At 38.0% G+C, this 21,309-nt stretch overlaps 1 pseudogene across 1 annotated transcript; it reads right to left on the reverse strand.

The window, feature by feature from the left end:
- Positions 1-17,495: 17,495 nt before the first annotated feature.
- Positions 17,496-18,101, reverse strand: LOC306655941 (small ribosomal subunit protein eS10-like; annotated as a pseudogene). The gene has a single exon. The product of its transcript is annotated as a small ribosomal subunit protein eS10-like (transcript).
- Between the last annotated feature and the right edge of the window lie 3,208 nt (positions 18,102-21,309).

Here is a 21,309-nt window from a genome sequence, read left to right on the forward strand (position 1 = left end):
ATTGTTTTGGGATCTACCAGCTCTGTTCAACAGCCGTGACTTTAGGCAAGCTACCTAGTTTTTCCATGCCTTAGTTTCTCTAGCTATATAGTTGAGGTGATTAATAGTTATATTTATCTTATATGTAAAGCACTCTGGTACATGTGTGTAATGACATTGACTTGGAAGGCTATCACCAGAGGAACATATTTGAGGCCAGCCTTGGCAATTTAGTGAGACCTGTCTCCAAATAAATAGGGCTGAGTATATATAGTTCAGTGGTGAAGTACCTCTGGGTTTAACCCCAGTGTCAAAAACAAACAAACAAACAAAAAACCCAAAAAACAAAACACTCAAAATGTTGAATATGTGGTAGACTCTCAGTAAATAGTAGCTAAAGTGCTGTGCATGATGGTGCATGTGTGTAATCTCAGGGACTGGGGAGGCAGGACAGGATAACAAGTTGGAGGACAGTCAGCAATGTAGCTAGATCTTGCTCAAAATAAAAACTAAAAAGGGCTGGGGATATAGCTCAGTGGTAGGGTGCTCCTGGTTTCAACCTGCAATATTGAAAAAAGAAGAAAAAAAAAAAGCAACTAATATTGTCATGACTAACACTTATATTCTCATACTTGTTCAAGGAAGAAATAATGCCCAACCCACCAGACAACTGGATTTATTTTTAATATTCAAAGAGTGACAGGCTTTGCAAACATGGCACAAAACACAAAAGGTTTTGTTTTCCAAGGACTAGGTCTCAGTCATCCAATTCCCCTCCCTGCCACGGTCACTGTGACCTCTTTCTATTGTTTGAAAGTTAAATTATTAGACCAGTCATTTTGAGCAACAAGTCCCCAGTTGCAATCAGATTCTCACTTTTAGAAGCAAAAGTCCGCCCTTTCCTTTAGCTGTAAGGGGCGGGGCCACTTTACTAGAACCAGAGAACGCCTCCTAGGCCAGGTTGCGATTGGCTGTCATTCGGCATTATGTTAATTAAGCGTGACTTTTGAAAAGTTTTGTGAACAATTACAGTTCCATTTTAAACGTTAAATTGTGTTGTTATGTGATAGTATATGAGCATTTTGTGTTGCAAATCGTATTTTACTATTTATTTTACGAAGGAATTAGAAATGGGGAAAACTGTCTCATCATCATTTAAAAGTGAACAGTCACGGTAGACCCAGCAGAGTCTGGGGCTTGCTGGTTAAGACTATACTTTCAGGGATCATTTCTGTAGTATGTTACTAGAGAAGTTTCTCTGATCGTGTAGAGTACCGGAAACCACGAGGAGGAGTTGAGTGTTCTCTTCTGAGCGTGAAGCTGGCTCTTGGTATTGCTTTACTGCAATCTGCCTTTTGCCATTGATGATCGTTCTTAATCTTCTCGGAGATTAAGAGGGAGAGAACACAGTCTGAGTGGTTTCCAGTTACAAAGTCTGTTTTTAAGGATAGATTTCCGGCTGGAGACACTTCAGTTGTTATAGCGCTTTCTTGCCAAATGCAAAGCCCTGGGTTCAATCCCCCCGCAAGCGTCTAATAACTGTTTGCAATAAGCAACCGCTTTTGACGGTGTATTTTTGTGACTTTTATCTGCCAGAGTCACCATGGCAGTTTGGGTTACTTGGGGCTTCCATATTTGAACCCAAACCTCTTGAGATTTTTGTGTTTTTTTATATTTTTTTCACATGACGGCCCTTTGGCTACTTGTGTTTGTCTTTATATTAACCACATGTAGTGCCGACCTGAGAAAAAGGAATGAGTTTAATTTTCTAGTAGTTTCCCAAAGAACATGTTCAGTTATGAAGTTGTAGGGATAGTGATTTTTTCCCCTAATCCTTCTCCTCCTCCTCCTCCTCCTCCCTTCTCCTTCCTTCTCCTTCTTTCTTCTTCTTTCTTCTTTCTTTCTTCTTTTTCTGCTTCTTCCTTTCCTTTCTTCCTTCCCTTCCTTTCTTCAACTTGGACAGGGTCTTGCTGTTGCTCAGGCTGTCTTTGAATTTGTGAACATGCTACCTCAGCCTCCTAAGTAGCTGGGTTCAGTCCATAGAAAACCTCTCCTCCAAAGAAACAATTACTAGCACTTGTAGAAATAGAAATCAGTAACTGAAACCATGTCACTGGGATAAATGGAAAACTGTACCAATCACTTTTTTGAGAAATTAAGATATCTCAGGTAAGAACAAAAAATATTAAATATTTATGAATCCGATCTAGCATTTTACTATGTATCTTAGCTTTTTTCATAATAAAATAAAACTTTACAGATAGGGGTTGGGGTTGTGACTCAGTGGTAATGTACCTGCCTAGCACGCCTGAGTCACTGCGTTCCATCCTCAGCACCACATAAAAATAAATAAAATAAAGGCATTGTGTCCATGTACAAATAAAAAATACTAAAGAAAAAGGAAAAACCTTGCAGATAAAGTACAGTTTGAGTCCTATCCTGGGTCCCATTCTGATTTGGCCAGTGAGAAGCCCTAGTATGAGAGAAAGGAGGTTCATATTCACCTCTCCGGGCCCTATCAGTGGGAATCACTTCAGGCTGTGTGAGTCCCTTGACTGAAGGGCAATCTGTCTCTAGGAATCTCTCCTTTTCGGTGCTAGTAACAACAACCAACCTTTCTCTATTCTGGAGAAGGGACTAAGTTCTGCAATTTGCTAGTCCTTGGATATTTTACTATCTTTGTGTTTCCCCATACCTTTGTAATGATCTCTTATTAAACAGTACTCAAATTGTTCTAATTCTTAAATGCATCTGTTTCCTGCTTGTTCTCTAACTGATTCACATGGGAAGCTAGCCAAAACTCAGATTTCCAAGATTTTTTTCTCCTTTCTTTTCATTAATTCACTTAGTTATGTATTTATTCAGCAGATTCTTGAACGACCCATGTACCAGGTGCTCTGTGTGCAATGCCTCTGGTAGAAGACAAATAATAGGCAAGAAAACAACCTAATCATAGTTAATTTTGATGTAATAGAAGTTAAAGACAAGGCTGGGCGTGGTGGCACACACCTGCAATCCCAGCAGCTTGGGAGACTGAGGCAGGAGGATCATGAGTTCAAAGCCAGGTGCTAAGCAACTCAGTGGGACCCTGTCTCTAAATTAAAAAAATAAGTAAATAAATAAAAATACAAAACAAGGCTGGGGATATGTCTTAATGGTTGAGTGAGTGCCCCTGAGTTCAATCCGTGGTACCCGCCCCCCCCCCAAAAAAAAAGAAGTTAAAGACGACCATGGCCAACTTTAGACTTAGGTAGTCTTTCTGAGGAAGTGACATTTTACCCTAGAGTATGGGATAAAACAAAGGGGAAGAATCTTTGAGGCAGAGTAAACTGCAAGTGTGAAAATGGCAAAGCACTTGGTGTTTCAAGGAGCAGAAAGTGAACCAGTGTGCTTGGAGCAAAGTACACTGGGGATACATCATAAGACAGAGTCAGGAAGGCCTGTCAGGCAGGCTGTGGAAAAGGACTTATATATTATTCTAAGTGGAAACAGAAGCTATTAAAGGGTTTTCAGCAGAGAAGTGACATTGATTGATTGACTGATTGACTGGGTCTAAGTTGCCCAGGCTGACCTCAAATTTGTCAGCCTCAGCCTCCAGGGCCACCGAGATTATAGCTGTGTGCCACCACGCCTGGCTTATTTTTCAAGATTGTTCTGGCTGCTGAGTAGAGAGAGGTTAGAAAGGGACAAGATGGGAAAAAAGATATGGTAGTAGTTATAGAGATGGAGAGAAGTGACTGGATTTGAGATATATTTTGAGGGTAAAACCAATAGGACTTGGTAATGGATTAGATGCAGGGATGAGCAGGTAAAGGGGGAAAACTCTAGGCTGGCTTTGGCTCCTTCAAGTGGATAGATGGATGGTAGACCCATTTACTGAGATAGGGAAGACTGGAAAGAAACAAATTTCTAGAGAGAATATGAAAAATCTGATTCAAGTCACACTTTGAGAAATATCCAGAGCTCACGAACACATGCTTTAAATCTGTAAAAAAACTGGGGCCACAAGTACAGCCGAGTCCTACTGTGTTTGTCTATCATGCATGAGGCCCTGGGTTCAATATTCAGCAAGAAAAAAAATAAAACAAAACAAAAATTCAATTAAAATGAATACCAAGCCTGAAGAATTCCTGAGAAGATGAAACAGACCTCACCCTTGCTTGATTTACAAACATAAGCAAAACTTGAGCTATTTCTTGTAAATTAAAAGAAAAACAGATTTTTAAGCTGTATAGATCAAAAGGAGTCAAAAAACTTATATAACTAGGAACTTTCCAATGGGACAGACCTAGTAAGGCAACAGTGTAACTGGAACCAATCAAAAGTTTTCTTTGCTTTTCGGGGTCCATCCTATAAAAACCTTCTGCTTGTGTTTTCTTTGTGAAGTTCTTAGTCCACATCTGGGTTGGAGCTGCCCAACTCATGAACCATTGTATGCTCAAATAAAATTTCTGTTGTGCCTCAGCTTACCTTTTTAGAAAGTTCTCATGTAATTGTTTTCCTTTCTCTTCTAAATAAGATTTTATTTTATTCTTTTATTATTATTATTATTATTTATTTATTTATTTATTTATTTTGCGGTGCTGGGGATTGAACCCAGGGCCTTGTGCTTGCAAGGCAAGCACTCTACCGACTGAGCTATCTCCCTAGCCATTATTATTATTATTATTATTATTATTATTATTATTATTATTATTATTTTTGTGGTAATGGAGATTCAGGGGTGCTTTATCACTGACTACATTCCCAGCCCTTTTTATTTTTTATTTTGAGACAAAGTCTTGCTAATTTTCTTAGGGCCTTACCAAATTGCCCAAACTGGCCTGGAACTTGTAATCTTCCTGCCGCAGACTCCCAAGTCACTGAGATTATAGGCATGGGCCACTGTGCTTGGCCCCAATACAATTTTTTTAAAAATTATTTTTTAGTTGTCAATGGATTTTTATTTTATTTATTTATATGCAGTGCTGAGAATGGAACCAGTTCTTCACACACGCGAAGCAAGCGCTCTACCACTGAGCCACAGCCCCGGCACCCGCAAGCACAATTTTACCTTAAACATATGAATAAAATGCTTGGATGGTGTTACACAGAGGATTTTTCTTCTTACTTCCTCATTATAGCCATTTCCACCATATTATGAAAGAAAACAATTTGTTTTTTGGTTTGTTTTGGTGGGGCTGGGAATTGAACCCAGGGCCTCACTCAATCCCCAACCGGTTTTTTGAATTTTACTTTGAGATGGGGTCTCACTAAATTGTTTAGGCTGGCCTCTAATTTATTATCCTCCTGTTTTAGCCTCCTGAGTAGCTGGGATTATAGACATGAGCTTCAGTGCCTGACTGAAAGTTAAGTTTTGAAAAATACAAGCATTTCATCGTTTCAATCTGTTGTGAACTTAGAGGCCAAACTTACAATGATGAGGCTATAGTTCTATGCACTTAAACAAAAGGTCCAAATGTATGATATAATCCTTTATCAGTTCTTTCCAACTCCTCCTCCAGCTGATTCATTTCCCCTTTTATTGGGTATATGTCTGCAGTCATAATTTTTTTAAGTCATATGATTTTGAAGTAAGAAACATTTGGGAAATTTTGCAACTGTAGCAGGAAACAGCTGTTCCTATTGATAAGTCGCACCCAGCAAATATTTTAGATAGCCCAGCACAGTGGTGCACTCCTGTAATCCCAGCTACTAGAAAACCTCACAAGTTTAAAGTTAACCCTGGCAATTTAGTGAGACCTTGTATCAAAATAAAAAAATATCAAAAAGGGCTGGAGTGTAGTACAGTGGTAGAGCACCCTTGGGTTGAATCCCCAGTAACATACACACACACACACACACACACACAATTTAAAATAATGGGGGCTGGGGCTGTAGCTCAGTGGCAGAGCGCTTGCCTAGCATGTGTGAGGCACTGGGTTTGATCCTTAGCACCACATAAAAATAAACAAAATAAAGGCATTCTGTCCATCTATAGCTACAAAAAAATTTAGAAAAAGAAATATCTGGGTGGGATGGACACCCCCGAAATCCCAGGGACTGGGGAGGCTGAGGCAGGAAAATTCTAAGTTCGAAGCCAACCTCAGCAATTTAGCAAGACCCTTAGCAACTCAGCAAGATCCTGCCTCAAATTTTTTTTTTGTTTTTGTGGTACTGGGGATTTGAACCCAGGGCCTTGAGCTTGAGAGGCAAACACTCAACCAACTGAGCTATACCCCCAGCCCTCAAGTTTTTTAAAAATACGTTCATTTTATTTATTTACTTTTATTTATGTGGTACTGAGGATAGAACCAAAGTGTCTCACACGTGCTAGGCAAGTGCTCTACCACTGAGCTACAGCCCCAGCCCCCTGTCTCATAATTTAAAAAATAAAAATAAAAAGGACTGGGGATGTAGCTCAGTGATAAAGTGCCTCTGTATTCAATCTCCAGTACAAAAAAAAAATATATATATATATATATATGTGTGTGTGTGTGTGTGTGTGTGTCTGTGTGTGTGTGTGTGTGTCTACATGTCTACATACACACAGAAATTATCAAGTGTTGGAGAGGTTATAGAAAATTTGAAACACTTGTGTGTTATTGATAGAAATATAAAATGGCACATGCTATGGAAACAGTAGAGTAATTCCTTAAGAAAACTGCAAAATATCCGGGCATGATGGCTTTGGCCTGTGATCCCAGCTACTCAGGAGGCTGAGGCAGGAGGATCCCAAGTTCAAGACCCACCTGGGCAGCTTAGTGATTAAAGGATATAACACCTAGATGTATAGTTCTGCATTGAATTTTGGTTTTGTTTTTATTTTTTGATCTTTGATAGATGAACTGTAAAGGATATTTTGAGATGGGTGAAATATGAATGAGAAGTGAGATAGGATTTATTTAAATGAATGGGTAGAGATCATCAAATTAAAGCAATTTACAAAACAAGAAGTATATAATCTCATTTTGGTAAAATGCATTTATCAATACATCTCTTAATAGAAAAAATATCTCAAAAGAACATGCAGTGAGATTTTCGTTTTGTCAGTATAATATTTTTATATTTTCCAGTCTTTCACAATGCTCATAAACTAGTTTTGGGATACTAAAAGCTTATTTTTATTTAAAAAATACTTATAGGTTCTAAAAAGATGCCACATCCCACGCAGCACCAACAAAGGGTCTCAAATAGGGGCAATTGGATATGGTGACAAACACAGAAAATTTTTCCATCTGTTTTATGTATGTTTGCACACCTGTGTATTGTATTGTTGTGTCTACATGTGTGTTTGTGTCCATATATCATGTATGTGGTATCAAAATTGGCATATAAATGAGCATTTATAAACTAAAATTTAAATAAAAATGGGTCAAAACATCTTTTAATTCACATGATTTTAAAAGAGGTTCAATTTAAGTTAGGTAAACAAATAAAAGTAAAAATGTCTTTAAAATGACTAACTCAGGTTTTTCTAGGTGGTCAGACAATAAAGTGTTGGTTTCTATAAAATGTCTAACGTGTAATATCCATCACTTCTAGGATTTTTCTTCAACAGGGAAGAGATGGCTAATATTGTTAACTATACTTGTCTGATATCCTATTTTTTTACAGTTAAAAATGAATAAAATTAGATTTAACATAAATGGGATCAATCTTTATAAATGTGTTTGTTTAAAAAAATCGGATTAATTTACAAAGTTACAGTGCTGAAACATCAACTACTAAATATAAAATCAAATACTCTTGACTTCTTAAATTCCATAAGGTAATATATTTAAACACTGAATGTATTTTCATACATTAGTAAATTTTAAAAAATTGAGATTGCTTTGTGTCGTCACTAAAAACAAGGTTACTAAAAATTAAGATTTTATCAAGTGTAATTCTACATACAAGAGTACAAAAGGTTTTAGTTGTGTTTCATTTAAAGTACCATAAAAAACAAAGTATTTCATCTTGTTAAAGTTGAGTCATTTGTCTAAATTCAAAAATGTCACAAGGATTGTTTCAAAATGTAAATTTAAATAAGGGTCAACAACAAAAGAAGAGACATAAGAGGGTTTGGGTATGGAAATATATTTTAATATGGAAAGGAAAAGGAAAAAGTAATGTTTCTGGATAAGAAGTCTTTTGTGTGATAAAGTAAAAGTTTGTAAAATCTCTAAGTTGCAGAAGGTTTATAGAGGGTAAATTTCAAAAGTTTGTGTGTAACTAAATTGGTTATACATAATTAGCACAATCAGGTGGCCACTTGTCCTCGATGATGCTCAGATTTATTCCCAACACCACCATGTCTACGTCCCCTTTAGGATTTTGTAAAAGGAGATATTTTAATGTATTTGAGAGTCAATCTTTGAAAAATTGACCTCTGAACAAAGAGCACAAAAACCTCTACAGATAGATAAAATAAGACTATTAGAAAAATATATTAATTTAGGCATGAAGGATCAAATGTGAACTTACCATAAACCATGAGCTTAAAAAATATAAATTTTTTAAAAATCAGGAGTTCTAAAAATAATATGGCTGTAATTTCTCTAGTAAAGGAGTATGTAGAACTTTTTTAATTAGCATGTACATTTGTTTATTTATTGTTCTTTTTAGTTATACATGACAGTAGAATGTATTTTGACAAATTATACATACATGGAGTATAACTTCCCATTCCTGTAGTTGTACATGATGTGCAGTTACACTGGTCATGTATTTATATATGAACATAGGAAAGTTCTGTTCGATTTCTTCTACCATCTTTCCTATTCCCATCCCCCTCCCTTTCCTTTATTTCCCCTTGGCTAATCCAATGAACTATTTTAGTTGCCTATAATTAGTGGGAAGCATAAGAAAGGAAGGCTGGTATAAAACCCAAATATCTTGATCTTTGCATGTCTAGTCATGCAATTAGTGAGATCACAGTTAGTACACTATACAAAATATCAGTCACTGTCCATTTTGTGATATTAGTATTTCCTGTTAATAATACATAAGGAGACTGGACACATGCCCATAAACTATAACATGAGTCAGCGGTACAATCACTGGTTGGATCTGCAAGCAGTTGACTAGTAAACAAAATCTGAAGCAGCAACTATTTATTTATTTATGTATTTTTTACATATTTCTTTAATTTATGTATTTATTATTTATGTATTTTTTTATGTGGTGCTGGGAATCGAACCCAGTGCTTCATACGTGCCAGGCAAGTGCTCTACCACTGAGCTACAATCCCAGCCCATGCCTCCTGCTCTTGTGTTTAAGATATTACTAACAAACACTCCAGGAGTCATGAGGTCATTATGAGGATGTGCTAAATCAAACTTATGAGACCAGTCCAGGACATACAACTCATACTGGAAAATGTTATGTCTTTCTTATAGGAACTAAGTTAGCACAATCTAGCCAACAAGGAAAAGTGGTGGAATTAAGGCAATAAGGGAATGGAGGATATTTGAGTCCTCAGAACTGGAATTGGGAAAACCTACTTTGATAATAGTTTGTACATATTTTTTCAAATCCCAAGTTCTGGAAACGGAGGCATCACGAGTACCACCACAGGATATCATATATTCCTGGGACACTTGTAAGCACCCAGTTTTTTGATGAATAGACAAACAAATAGGGACCCCAGCACTATACCCAGAATAAGTATAATTAATGAGAGAGAATAATATGAAAATCAGATTGACCTCCCACCATGGCAGACTGGTTTGTAAACACAGGAATAGATCCTCCAGCTGAGGTAGTGGGATTAATTACAGGAGGATCTGGAAAATGCCCAATAAATTTCTCCTGATACCACACGTACCAGACAATCTATATGGCTAGCATTGCCATAAGCATGGTAGCTGATGTCACAGGGGCCCCTTGACTCTCAACCACATTCTGAGTTTCCATCATCAGCTTCTTGATCTGACCCTGAGTCGGGGGATTTGCACTTAGTGGACCTTCCACTGGTCATTTTTTCTCTTGGCTTTTCTTTTCTTCTGAGACTTTGGGGGTGGCTGGTGCCATGGCAACACTTGTTTTGGAGCAATCCTGGATCTTTTGAACTGGAGTTTGAGTCTGGCTGTTAGATCCATGTTGACAAGGCATTGCTCTCTCTGGTACCCAAATGGCTTCTCAGCACCTTCTGAAAAGATACAGGCATAACTTTAAAAAAAAAATTCTTAGTTGTTGATGGACCTTTATTTTATTCATTTATTTATATGCAGTGCTGAGGATCGAATCCAGAGCCTCACACATGCTAGGCAAGCACTCTACCACTGAGCCACAACCCCAGTTCCTGAATTTTTAACATTTTTTTTTTATTGTTGTTGTTTTTTGGAATTTTTAACTTTTTTTATTGGCATGTTCTATTGCTTGTCCTTCAGCATAGTATGGGATTCCTGTCTTATAAATAATTTGATAAGAAGCACAAAAGTGTTGAAAAGAATTGGCATAAGCTGGACCATTATCAGTTTTGAATTCCTGAAGTTTGCCCATGACGGCAAAAGCAGCCAGACAATGATTAATGACATGCTTAGCACTTTGTTCCATTTGCACTGTAGCAAAAATGAGGATAGGTGACAATAGACACATGTACCCACTGTTGTCTTCCCAGCTCTTGTACATGGGTAGCATCCATCTGCCAAATGTGATTTGGTTTGAAGCCCTGAGGATTTACCCCAGTTGATAAGACCCAGAGGTAAATAACCCAGTGAGGGCATATCTCCCATGCTGAGAAGAGCCCTGCCTCCCACTAACCCTGACAGGAACAGAGCGCTGCCTGCAATTATTGGCATAATGCCTAGACTTGCCACAGTTGAAACAAAGTCCCTTGAATTTATCTGTTTGCTTTTCTGGATGAAAAACCTCTTTTAATGCTGCAGCAAAGCTGCCCCTTGCATATATGATGGACCAATGTCTGCACATGAACAAATAAGATCACGCACAGTACCCGTATTCTTTTGATAATGGTGCAATGCATCTTGGTAAGCCTTATTTGCATTTTCAAACGCCAATTGTTTTACCGGAATATTTGCAGCATCAGGATCTGCAATAATTCTACTTGTAACCTGAAACAAGCAAGTCACAAAATCAGCCTAAAGCCCATCTTGGTCCTTGTCTAATTTTACTGATATCTGTTGTTTATTTTTTTCTCCTTTAGTTGGTAAACTCCTCCCTGATTTTGTTGCATATATATTTATTTGCTGATAAGCTTGTAGTGTATAATTGAGCTGATTTTGAGCATTTTGGAAAGTTACAGTTCCTGTTAACATTTCCACAGTAATGTTTATACCATATGACTGATTTCGAGTTGCTTGGTCACTACTGGCTTCCACCCAGTCTGACTTCCACATTAGGTAATCTCCTGGACTCAAGCATGCCTTAGCCAGAGCTTGCCAATCATTTGAGTCAAAGCCTCATTAGAGATAGTTTTAAGCAAGCTAATAACAAGTGAAGAACTTGGTCCATGTGTACTGGAAGCTGTTTTTAAATCCTTTAAAATTTTAAAAGGAATAGGCTCATATATGTGTGATAGTTGTCCAGGATTATTAGTCTCATGCCTTTCAATTACAGGGACAATTTGAAAGTCTGAAACATCTTCCCCAGGCTGTCTAGCCTCTGGTAGTCTCAACTGAAATGGAGACAAAGCCAACAGACAGGGAACAGTCGGCATTTTTGATTCGGCACCCAAAATAGAGGGTACTGAAGGTACAGTAAGTTACAGTAGCAAAGTCTTTAGTTATGTTCTTATTGTTAACAGAAACATCTTTCTCTGCTGCTGGCATTGATCTTGATTCACCTCAGATTTTAATTCTTGCTCATATTGTAAGGGCACTGATTTATCACCTGTAGCTGAGCTTATTGCCACAATCTTTGGGGAGGGAGATGATTCAGAGAGCAGATAAGACTTTAGAGTGACACTCATCTAAAGTCTGTTTCCAATCTGTTGCCATGGTAGAAGAAGGTAATCTTGATTCCTCTTGGATAGGATTTGAACAGTCCTTAATTAATGACCATAAAGTAAAGTTGGCATGGAATTTTATCTGAACCCTCATTAGTATAAGAAGCATGCAGTTGCTCTGCTACTTTTTCCCCAGGTATCTAAATTTAAAGTACCCCTCTCTGGGAACCAAGGACAATTTTTATTTTTTTATTTTTGTGGTGCTGGGGATTGAACCCAGGGTCTTGTGCTTGAGAGGCAAGGACTCTACCAACTGAGCTATCTCCCCAGCCCCCAAGGACAATTTTTATCAACAAATTTTAAAAATTTAACAAGTTGTTTACTTTTACTAGAACATCCTCCATCTTTAAGCATTGCTTTAAGTATTTGCCCCTAAAGGTTTCTCCTGTGAGAACTGGAATTTCCCATGTTTTAAAACCAGCAACGGATATCCTGCTACTAATATTGACTCCTTACCTATGAACTCTCATTGTCTCTAAGTTTTGTCAGTGATCTCTTCTAATGTTGGGATCTCAAAAAAAAAAAAAAAAAAAATGCACATCCCAGGTTTGTGTCTTCATTAGATTCTTTTTGTTTGAGTCCCCTATACTCAAGACCCTTGCTGGGTGCCAACGGTTGAAGCATCAACAAAGGATCTCAAATAGGGATGACTGGAGATGGAGAAAACCATAGAGACAAAGAAAACACAGAGAACTTTTCAAGTAAAGCTGGGGCTAGGTGGGACACTGCACTCTGATGAAGGAACAGTGACCCAGAACTAGCTCCACAAATTTATTATATAGGGTCTCATAATCAGGAAGTTAAACGATGGGGGCATTGTAAATTGCTCAAGCCTTGTGAGTTATCAAGAGGCTTCTTTGTGCACTAAAAAGTTACAGAGCTAGAATTTGCAACTATCCTACTGTTAGTGTTAGGAACATCCTGCTATTATCCTGCTGCACCCAAGAAGCTTATTGTACTGAAATGTCTGTTAGCCTCAGAGCCAAGTGTCAGGCTGTTGACATCCTCGCCTTTTTGGCAAGGAAGTTTTGCTGACACCTTAGGTTCAGCTAATGACAGGGGGCTCATCGGCTCTCCACAGAAAGATAAATTGTGAAATTAGTTCATATAAGAATAATAGTTAAAACCAGTTAGGAAAAGGGGATTGTAAGACAAAAAACTTCTGCTGGGTGTGATGGTGCACATCTGTAATTCCAGTGGCTCAGGAGGCTGAGGCAGGAGGATTGAGAGTTCAGTCATCTCAGCAACTCAGTGAGACCCTGCCTCTAAAAAAGAATAAAGGGCTGGGATATGGCTTAGTGGTTAAGCACCCCTGGGCTCAACCCCAGTACCAAAAAAAAAAAAAGGAAAAATGTCCTATTTAGTAGTGATCTAACACTTCTGACATACCCTGACATACCCCCATGACAGCAATTCTGCAGGAGACTCTCCAGTGGACACTAGGTGGATGTCCCCTCATTCAAATGGGTTCGGATGGCGATCTATCTGAAGATAGTGTCAGATCCCACAAGTTGAAGGCTCATTCTCACAAGACTGGGCCCAACTTCAGGTGTTAATTTCAAGCCCAGGCTGTGGCCTGTGCTTCTGACCTACTCACTATAAATCTGGGTTCCCATGTCCCCCTCCTTGGGTTTAATTAATGTGCTAGAGTGGCTGACAGAACTCAGAGAAACATGTTACCTGCATTTACTCATTTATAAAGAATGTCACTAAAGATATAAACAGTCACATGAAGAGATGCGTAGGGTGAGCAATGGGAGAAGGGGTATGGAGCTTCCTTACCTTTTCCAGGTACACCACCCTCTAGGAATCCCCACTTGTTTAGCTATCAGGTAGCTCATTCATACCCCCTTTGGGTATTTGTGGAAACTTCATCACACAACAAGACTGATTAAGTCATTGGTTATTGTCTTTTAACTCAGCCAACAGTCCCTCTCTCCTCCCAGGAGTTGCCAGGAGGACTGAAAGTTCCAAACTTCTAATCACACAATTAGTTCTCCTGGCAACCAGGCCCCATCCTGAGGCCACCCAGGGGCCCACCAGGAGTCAGTTCACTGGGCCAGACATGGCGCACACCTGTGATCCTGTGAATCCCATAGGCTGAGACAAGAGGATCGCAAGTTTGAGGCCAGCCTCAGCGATACAGTGAGCCCTTATTTAAAATAAATAAATGAGTAAAATAAAATATAAGTAATAGGGGTGATCCCTGTGCAGTGATCCACGCCTGTAATCCCAGAGACTCAAGAGGCTGAGGCAAGAAGATTGCAAGTTTGAGGCCAACTTATTAAAATTCTGTCTCAAAATAAAAATAAAAGGGGCTGGGGGTGTAGCACAATGCTAGAGTACCCCTGGGTTCAATCCTCAGTATTATACACAAAACAAAACAAAAGAAAGTATCAGGGGTGAATAATAAATAGGAAACCAAAATCTTTGAAAATAAATTTGTGTGTGTGGTTTTAAACCAAAAATTTTGAGGGAATTTAATCTTCAGAATTTATAATGCTGCTGTTCTTCTTTAGAGCCTTCAACCCTACTTGAAGGATTTCCTGATATCTTTTTAATTGCTTAATATATTTGCTATTTCATGATCAGGTTAGTTTAATTAATTGGAACCTTGAATTAATGCGATGCCAGTGTAAATTCAATCCTCATTAGTTTGTCACTTCTCATTGAGAAGACTCATTCCATATCACTGAACTCTGGCAATCTTCCTTTCGCTTATGTGTGCCATTACTCACAGGAAATCTGAGAGAGATGGTTGACCAACTCATTGCAAACAGATAAGAAAAACAGCAGAACGATACCTAACTGATACTGTTAGTAAAATCAGGGGCTGGGAGTACAGCTCAGTGGTAGGGTGCTTGCCCCACATGAAGTGAGAGCTTGCGTTCAAAGCCCAGCACTGCGGGGGAAAAAAAAAAAAAATCTTCCAAATTAAAGGCAGACACTATCAATATTGGAGTGACAGTTTTTTCTCAATGTGTACATCCAAATTTTTAGTTTAATAAATATATATGGAATATTTAATGTTCTCAAAATATTTTGGACCCTACCTTCAAGACGATTATATATTAAGAGAAAGACAAAAGAGTTAAGTGGTCAAAGGACTATTTCTAACTTGGCATCTTATATTTAGTTAATATCATTTTTTTTTTAAGAGGCGGAGTCTTACTAAGTGGCCAGCATGGTTGGGGCTTAAGTGATCTTTCTGCCTCAACCTCCTAAGTAGCTGAGTCTACAGGGGTCCACCACTGCACCAAACTCAATTACTATATCTTATATTTAGTTACATCTTATATTCTTTAAAAAAATTTTTTTAAATTTTTTATTTTATTTTTTTAGTGTAAATATCCATATATTTCACATATATATTCCTATATATGTTTATATTCATTTATATATAATATATGAATATACCCTAATGGTAACCAAATGCCTGCTTATATATTTTCAGGTATATTCAGTTACATAATCATAAACTATAACTAAAACAAATTGTAAACAGTCATCTCAAAAAATAACTATATACAAATTTATATTCATTTAAATATTTTCATGTATATTTTTACATACATATTTATATTTATATTCATGTACATGGATAAAAATGTTCAATCCCTAAAACTAACCCAATTTTTATTCATTAGTCATACACCTATCGATACACCTCAAAGAAACTTCTATACATATAAACCATAACATTTACATGAATGTACCTATGTATTGGGGGATATAAATTCATAAATTCACACAAAAACCCATAGATATTTTACATATATACTTATTTCCATAGGCATTAACCAGATTTCACACATAACAATATTGTTTACCTTAAAAGTATCCATAGATAAAAGCATATGTATATAAATTTTTATATATATTACTTCTATGTTATATATAATATATATATTATATATATTACCTCTATATTTGTTTTCATATATATTAACATATATGTTCCAAAGGTAACCCATCCCCTAAACCAAAACCATAACTCAGAGCTAAACCTAAACCTACCCATAATTGTGAGCCTTTTAAACAAAATTTATAAGTATTACTTTGAATAGCCATATAGTTTCACATATATATTCCATATATGTTTATATACATTCATATATATACATGTATGTGCCCTAATGGCAACCAAAATCCTACCCATAATTTTCATATATATTCAGTTACATAATTATATCCTATATCTTACCAAAATTGTAACCATCCATCTCAAAAGAAAAATAGCTATATACAAATCCATATTCGCTTAAATATTTTCATGCATATTTTTACATATATATTCATATTTGTATTCACATATATGGATAAAAATGTTTCAAACCTGGTAACATTGTGTTGTGGTCTATTTGATTCTTGAAGTTGAGAAGGGTTTGTTTGATGTATGTAGATGCTCCAGTGTTTGGGGCATAAATATATGATTGTTATGTCTTATTGATGTAGAGTTCCCTTAAGCAGTATGAAATGTCCTTCTTTGTCCCTTCTGATTAATTTTGGCTTGGAGTCCACTTTATCTGACATGAGGATAGAAAACCCTGCTTGTTGACATGACCCATGTGCATGATGTTTTTTCCCATTCTTTTACCTTCAGCCTATGGATGACTTTGCCTATGAGGTGAGTCTCCTGGAGATGGCATATTGTTGGGTCTTGTTTTTTAATCCAATCTGCCAGTCTGTGTCTTTTGATTGTTGAGTTTAGGCCATTAATGTTCAAGGTTACTACTGAGATATGATTTGTGTTCCCAGTCATTTTGGTTTATTTCTAGTTTTAATTTTAATTAGTTTCTCCTTTGATTAGCTATTCCTTTAGTGTAATTGTTCCCTTCATTGGTTTTCACTTTTTTTTTTTTTTAAATTTCATCTTCATTGACTATTTTGTTGAGAATATTCTGAAGTGCAGGATTTTTTGGTTGCAAATTCTTTTAATTTTTGTTTATCATGGAAGGTTTTTATTTCATCTTCAAATCTGAAGCTTAATTTTGCTGGATATAGGATTCTTGGTTGGCATTCATTTTCTTTTAGTGTTTGGTATGTTATTCTGGGACTTTCTAGCTTTGCTGAGATCCATATTGGTTTCCCTCTATATGTAACCTGATGTTTTTTCTCTTGCAGTCTTTAATAGTCTATCCCTATTCTGTGTGCTAGGCATTTTCATTACAATGTGCCTTGATGTGGGTCTGTTGTAATTTTGCACATTTGGGGTCCTCTAAGCCTCTTGCATTTGATTTTCCATTTCATTCTTCAGATTTGGAAATTTTTCTGATATTTCATTGAAAAAAATGGGCATTCCTTTGGTTTGCATCTCCATGCCTTCATCTATCCTGATGAATCTTAAATTTGATTTTTTCATGTTATCCCATAATTCTTGGAAGTTCTATTCATGATTTCTTAACATCTTCTCTCTGTGGTCAACTCTATTTTCAAGATTGTATATTTTGTCTTCATTGCCTGAGGTTCTGTCTTCCAAGTGGTCTAATCTGTTGGTGATGCTTCCTATTAATTTTTAATTTGGTTTATTGTTTCCTTCATTTCAAGGATTTGTGTGTGTGTGTGTGTTTTTCCAGAATCTCTCTTTATTTTATTTATTTATTTTTTTCTGGCTACAAGTTTATTCAAAACAAAATAATCCTGTCCAACTTCACTGAGGTGGCTGACCACGTCCACGACCAAATCCTCCTCTAAACTGGAATTCGGTTGCTGACCCAGCCCCAGCCTCTTTCTTGTCAGCACCAGGGGGCACAGCACTCTGCCTGTAGGTGTCTCTGTCAGCTTCCCCTCTTGTAAGCCTTGCAGGCCGCTCGCCCTCCAGACCTTTGGGCCGAGGCCTGCCAGTTTCTGGTCAGCTACGGCGTAGAGTGGCAGGCACAATCTCAGGTGGCAGGTGGAGGTAATCTCGGAGATACTGGATGCCCTCGTTGGTCAGGTACCAGTAGAAATGTCTCCATGCAAACTGTTCCTTCACATAGCCTCGAGACTTGAGAGACTGCATGGCCTTCATGACGTGAAGGTTGGGTACATTCTTATCTGCCAGCTCTGGGTGCTTGGGCATGTGGACATCCTTCTTGGCTACCATTACTCCCTCCTTAAAAAGGAGTTCATAAATGGCAATCCGATTCTTCTTGGGCTTCAACATCACGGAGGCTTTAGGGTCCGAGGCTGAGGCTGGAAAGGAAGGGGCATGCGCCTCTCTCTTTATTGAAGTGATCTTTTGTTACCTGTATTTGCTCTTTTACAACATGCTTTACTTTGCAGATCAGTTTAACTATGTACATTCTAAACTCCTCTGACATTTTTTCCCCTGTGGTTTGGATAGATTCTGTTACTTGAGTATCTTGGTTTGCTAAGGGAGATTTGTTCCTTTGCTTTTTCATGTTGTTTGTGTGCCTACCCATCTAACAGTATGGATCTAAGGCAGTATAATTTCTACCCTGTGAACTTACAGTGTCCCTGAAGCTTTCCAGTACCTCACTGTTTAGGGGGAGACAAATAATAACAACAAAGGCAAATAATTTACAGCATGAACCAGATTGTTCCTACTATGATGTCTACAGTGTTAATTATCACAATAAACAGAAATGATATGATTAGTTATTGCCTATAATAAAGACAGCAAGTTTACAAAAGGGTTTACATTTTCAAATGGTAGATGGGGATAGAAAAGAAGTGATATAGGATGTGACGATTATAAGGAAGGAGGAAAGAAGACAGAAGTAAAAGATTAAAGGAAGGGGCTGGGGTTGTAGTTCAGTTTCTAAGTGCTTGCCTGGCACATGTGTGAGGCACTGGGTTCAATTCTCAGCAGCACATAAAAATAAATAAATACAATAAAGGCATGCTGTCCATCTACAACTACAAAATTTTTTTTTAAAAAATGACAATGTTATTGAGATATTATTTTAAAAAGATTTAAAGGAAGAGTGAAAGAGAACAATACAGATTGGCTGTTAGCAGAAGAAAAGAGAGAATCAAGGGAAATAGGTATGAGAAAAAATATATATAAAGCAAAAATTAACACATGCTTATAATCCCAGTGGCTTGGGAGGCTGAGACAGGAGAATTACAAGTTCAAGTCAGCCTCAGCAATGATGAGGCATTAAGCAACTCGGACCCCATCTCTAAATAAAAATACAAAATAGGACTGGGAATGTCGCTCAGTAGTTGAGTGCCCCTGAGGTTCAATCCCTTGTACCCCCCCCAAAATAAAATAAAAATAAAATAAATTAAAAATAAAAATAAAAGAATACAAAACTAAAATATACTAATTTGTATAAAATAATTGGCTTAGAAATGCAAGAAAAGAGAAGGAAAAAAATAGGAAACTATATAAATGTCCACGTACCATTAAGGTCACAATAAAGGGCTAGGGTTGTGGCTTAATGGTAGAGCACACACCTAGAATGTACAAGGCCCTGGGTTCAATCCTCAGCACCACATAAACATAAAATAAAGGTATTTTGTCCACCTACAACTAAAACAAAATATTTTTAAGAAATCACAATTGAACAGTGAAAAATAATTTTAAAAAGAAAAAAAAATCTTGATGAAAAGTTAAAGAATTCTTTCCATTGGGGTTCAGAATATTCTCAGCTTTGTTTCTCAGCAGTTTTAAGTGGGGTCTCCTGGAGTGTGATACTCTACCCTGTGGACTGCTGGAATAAGAGAGGTAATCTTGTAGGCAGAGTTCCTTGAGGCCGGGTTTAGGCTTAGGCGGGCTCCAGGCTCTTTGCAGAATGCTAATTGGTTTGGAGATTTTAAATCAGTGAACCTCCAGCACCCAGTACTTGCTGGTCCACGCTGGAGGACTTTACCCCAGGTTTTCCCTGGGTTCCATTCACGTGGTGGAGGAGCCAATTCTTAATCCACTATGTTATCTGCAGACCACACATTTCCTCCTCTTGGGTGTTCAGTCTCCAATTTTTCCCACCCCCACCCTCTTCTGAGTTCCCAGCCAGATGCGCCTCTCCCAGCCAGTCCTGCAAGCAGTTGGATTGGAGTGGGAGGGGTAGAGCCAGGTGGGTTTCCTTGACCAGTTGTCCCCTGTGTAAACTTCTCTTCTTGTCTGACTTTTCTCCTTGTCACTTAAGCACACTCTATATCATGCAGTGTGTGTTTCTTGGGCCTGTATTTCAGGCCAAACTCCGGTTTCCCAGGAATCAGTTGCCAGTGCTGGAACAGCGGCTGCAAAATGGTTCTTTCCTTTGTCCTCGGCAGGCCACCCGGAGGGATGGTGGCGTCATTCCCCACACACAATGTCATGCAGAGAATCCTTCAGGTTTGTCGGGTCTCTAAACACTCCGTACCCCAGGCATGCCTTGGGTCTCCCCAAAATGTGGGATCCTTTAATTCCTTTATCTCTCTACTGTGTTTGTGGAGGGACCTCTGACTGGAGCTTCCAGCCCGGCTGTGGCAGCGGCTGTGCTACTGGGGATTTTTCCAAGTTGGATTTATCCAACTTCCTGTGTCCCTGGTCTGCTTTGAACAACTAGTTTTAGATTCCATTGACGTACCCCCTCCCCATTTCTTTTTGTTCACCCACCTTGCGGAGAAGCTGCTTGTCGGCTTTTTTGGTTTCACGCCACAGAGCAGCCAGTAAGGCGACCTCCTCTATTCCACCATCTTGGATCTCCACGTTTTATATTCTTAGATTTGTTAATCCATAAATTATAGTAAAACTTGCTATGTATGAACTGATATTTATAAAATGAATTGTTCCTTCAATCAAACTCAGTAGACAGTATCTATATATTGGGCATTTCAGCCAGGCATGCTTAAGCCTGCCTGCAATCCCAGCGGTTTGAGAGGCTAAGGCAGGAGGATCACACGTTTGAGATCAGCCTCAGCAATTTAGCGAGAACCTCAGTAACTTAATGAAATCCTGTCTCAAAGAAAAAAAATAAAAAGACTAGGGACATAACTCAGTGGCAAAGTGCCCTTAGTTTCAATCCCTACAAAACAACAACAACAGCAACAAAAATGTGGGAAGTTTCATAAAAAATAAGAAACAGTTCCTACTCCCAAGGATTGGTAGAGAATTTTAATTTATAAGGAATTCTTTTACATACATGACATGAGTTGATTCTTGCAGAAGTTCTGTGAAGTAGGCCTGAAATGATAGAGGCTCATAGATTTCCAAGAATGACCTAGGCTGCCAGGTGTGGTGGCACATGCCTGTATTCCCAGGAACACAGGAGGCTAAGGCAGGAGGATCCCAAGTTCAAAGCCAGCCTCAGCAATTTATCAAGGCCCTAAGCAATTTAGTGTGACCCTGTCTCAAAATAAAAAAAATAAAAAGATCTGGGGATGCAGTCAGTGGTAAAGTTACGCCGGGAGTTCAATCCTCAGTACAAAAAAAAAAAAAAAAAAAAAAAAACTTGCCCTAGGTGGAA

The sequence above is a fragment of the Sciurus vulgaris genome (genome assembly GCF_902686455.1).
Source record: "Sciurus vulgaris genome assembly, chromosome: 3".
Classification (NCBI taxonomy): domain Eukaryota; kingdom Metazoa; phylum Chordata; class Mammalia; order Rodentia; family Sciuridae; genus Sciurus; species Sciurus vulgaris.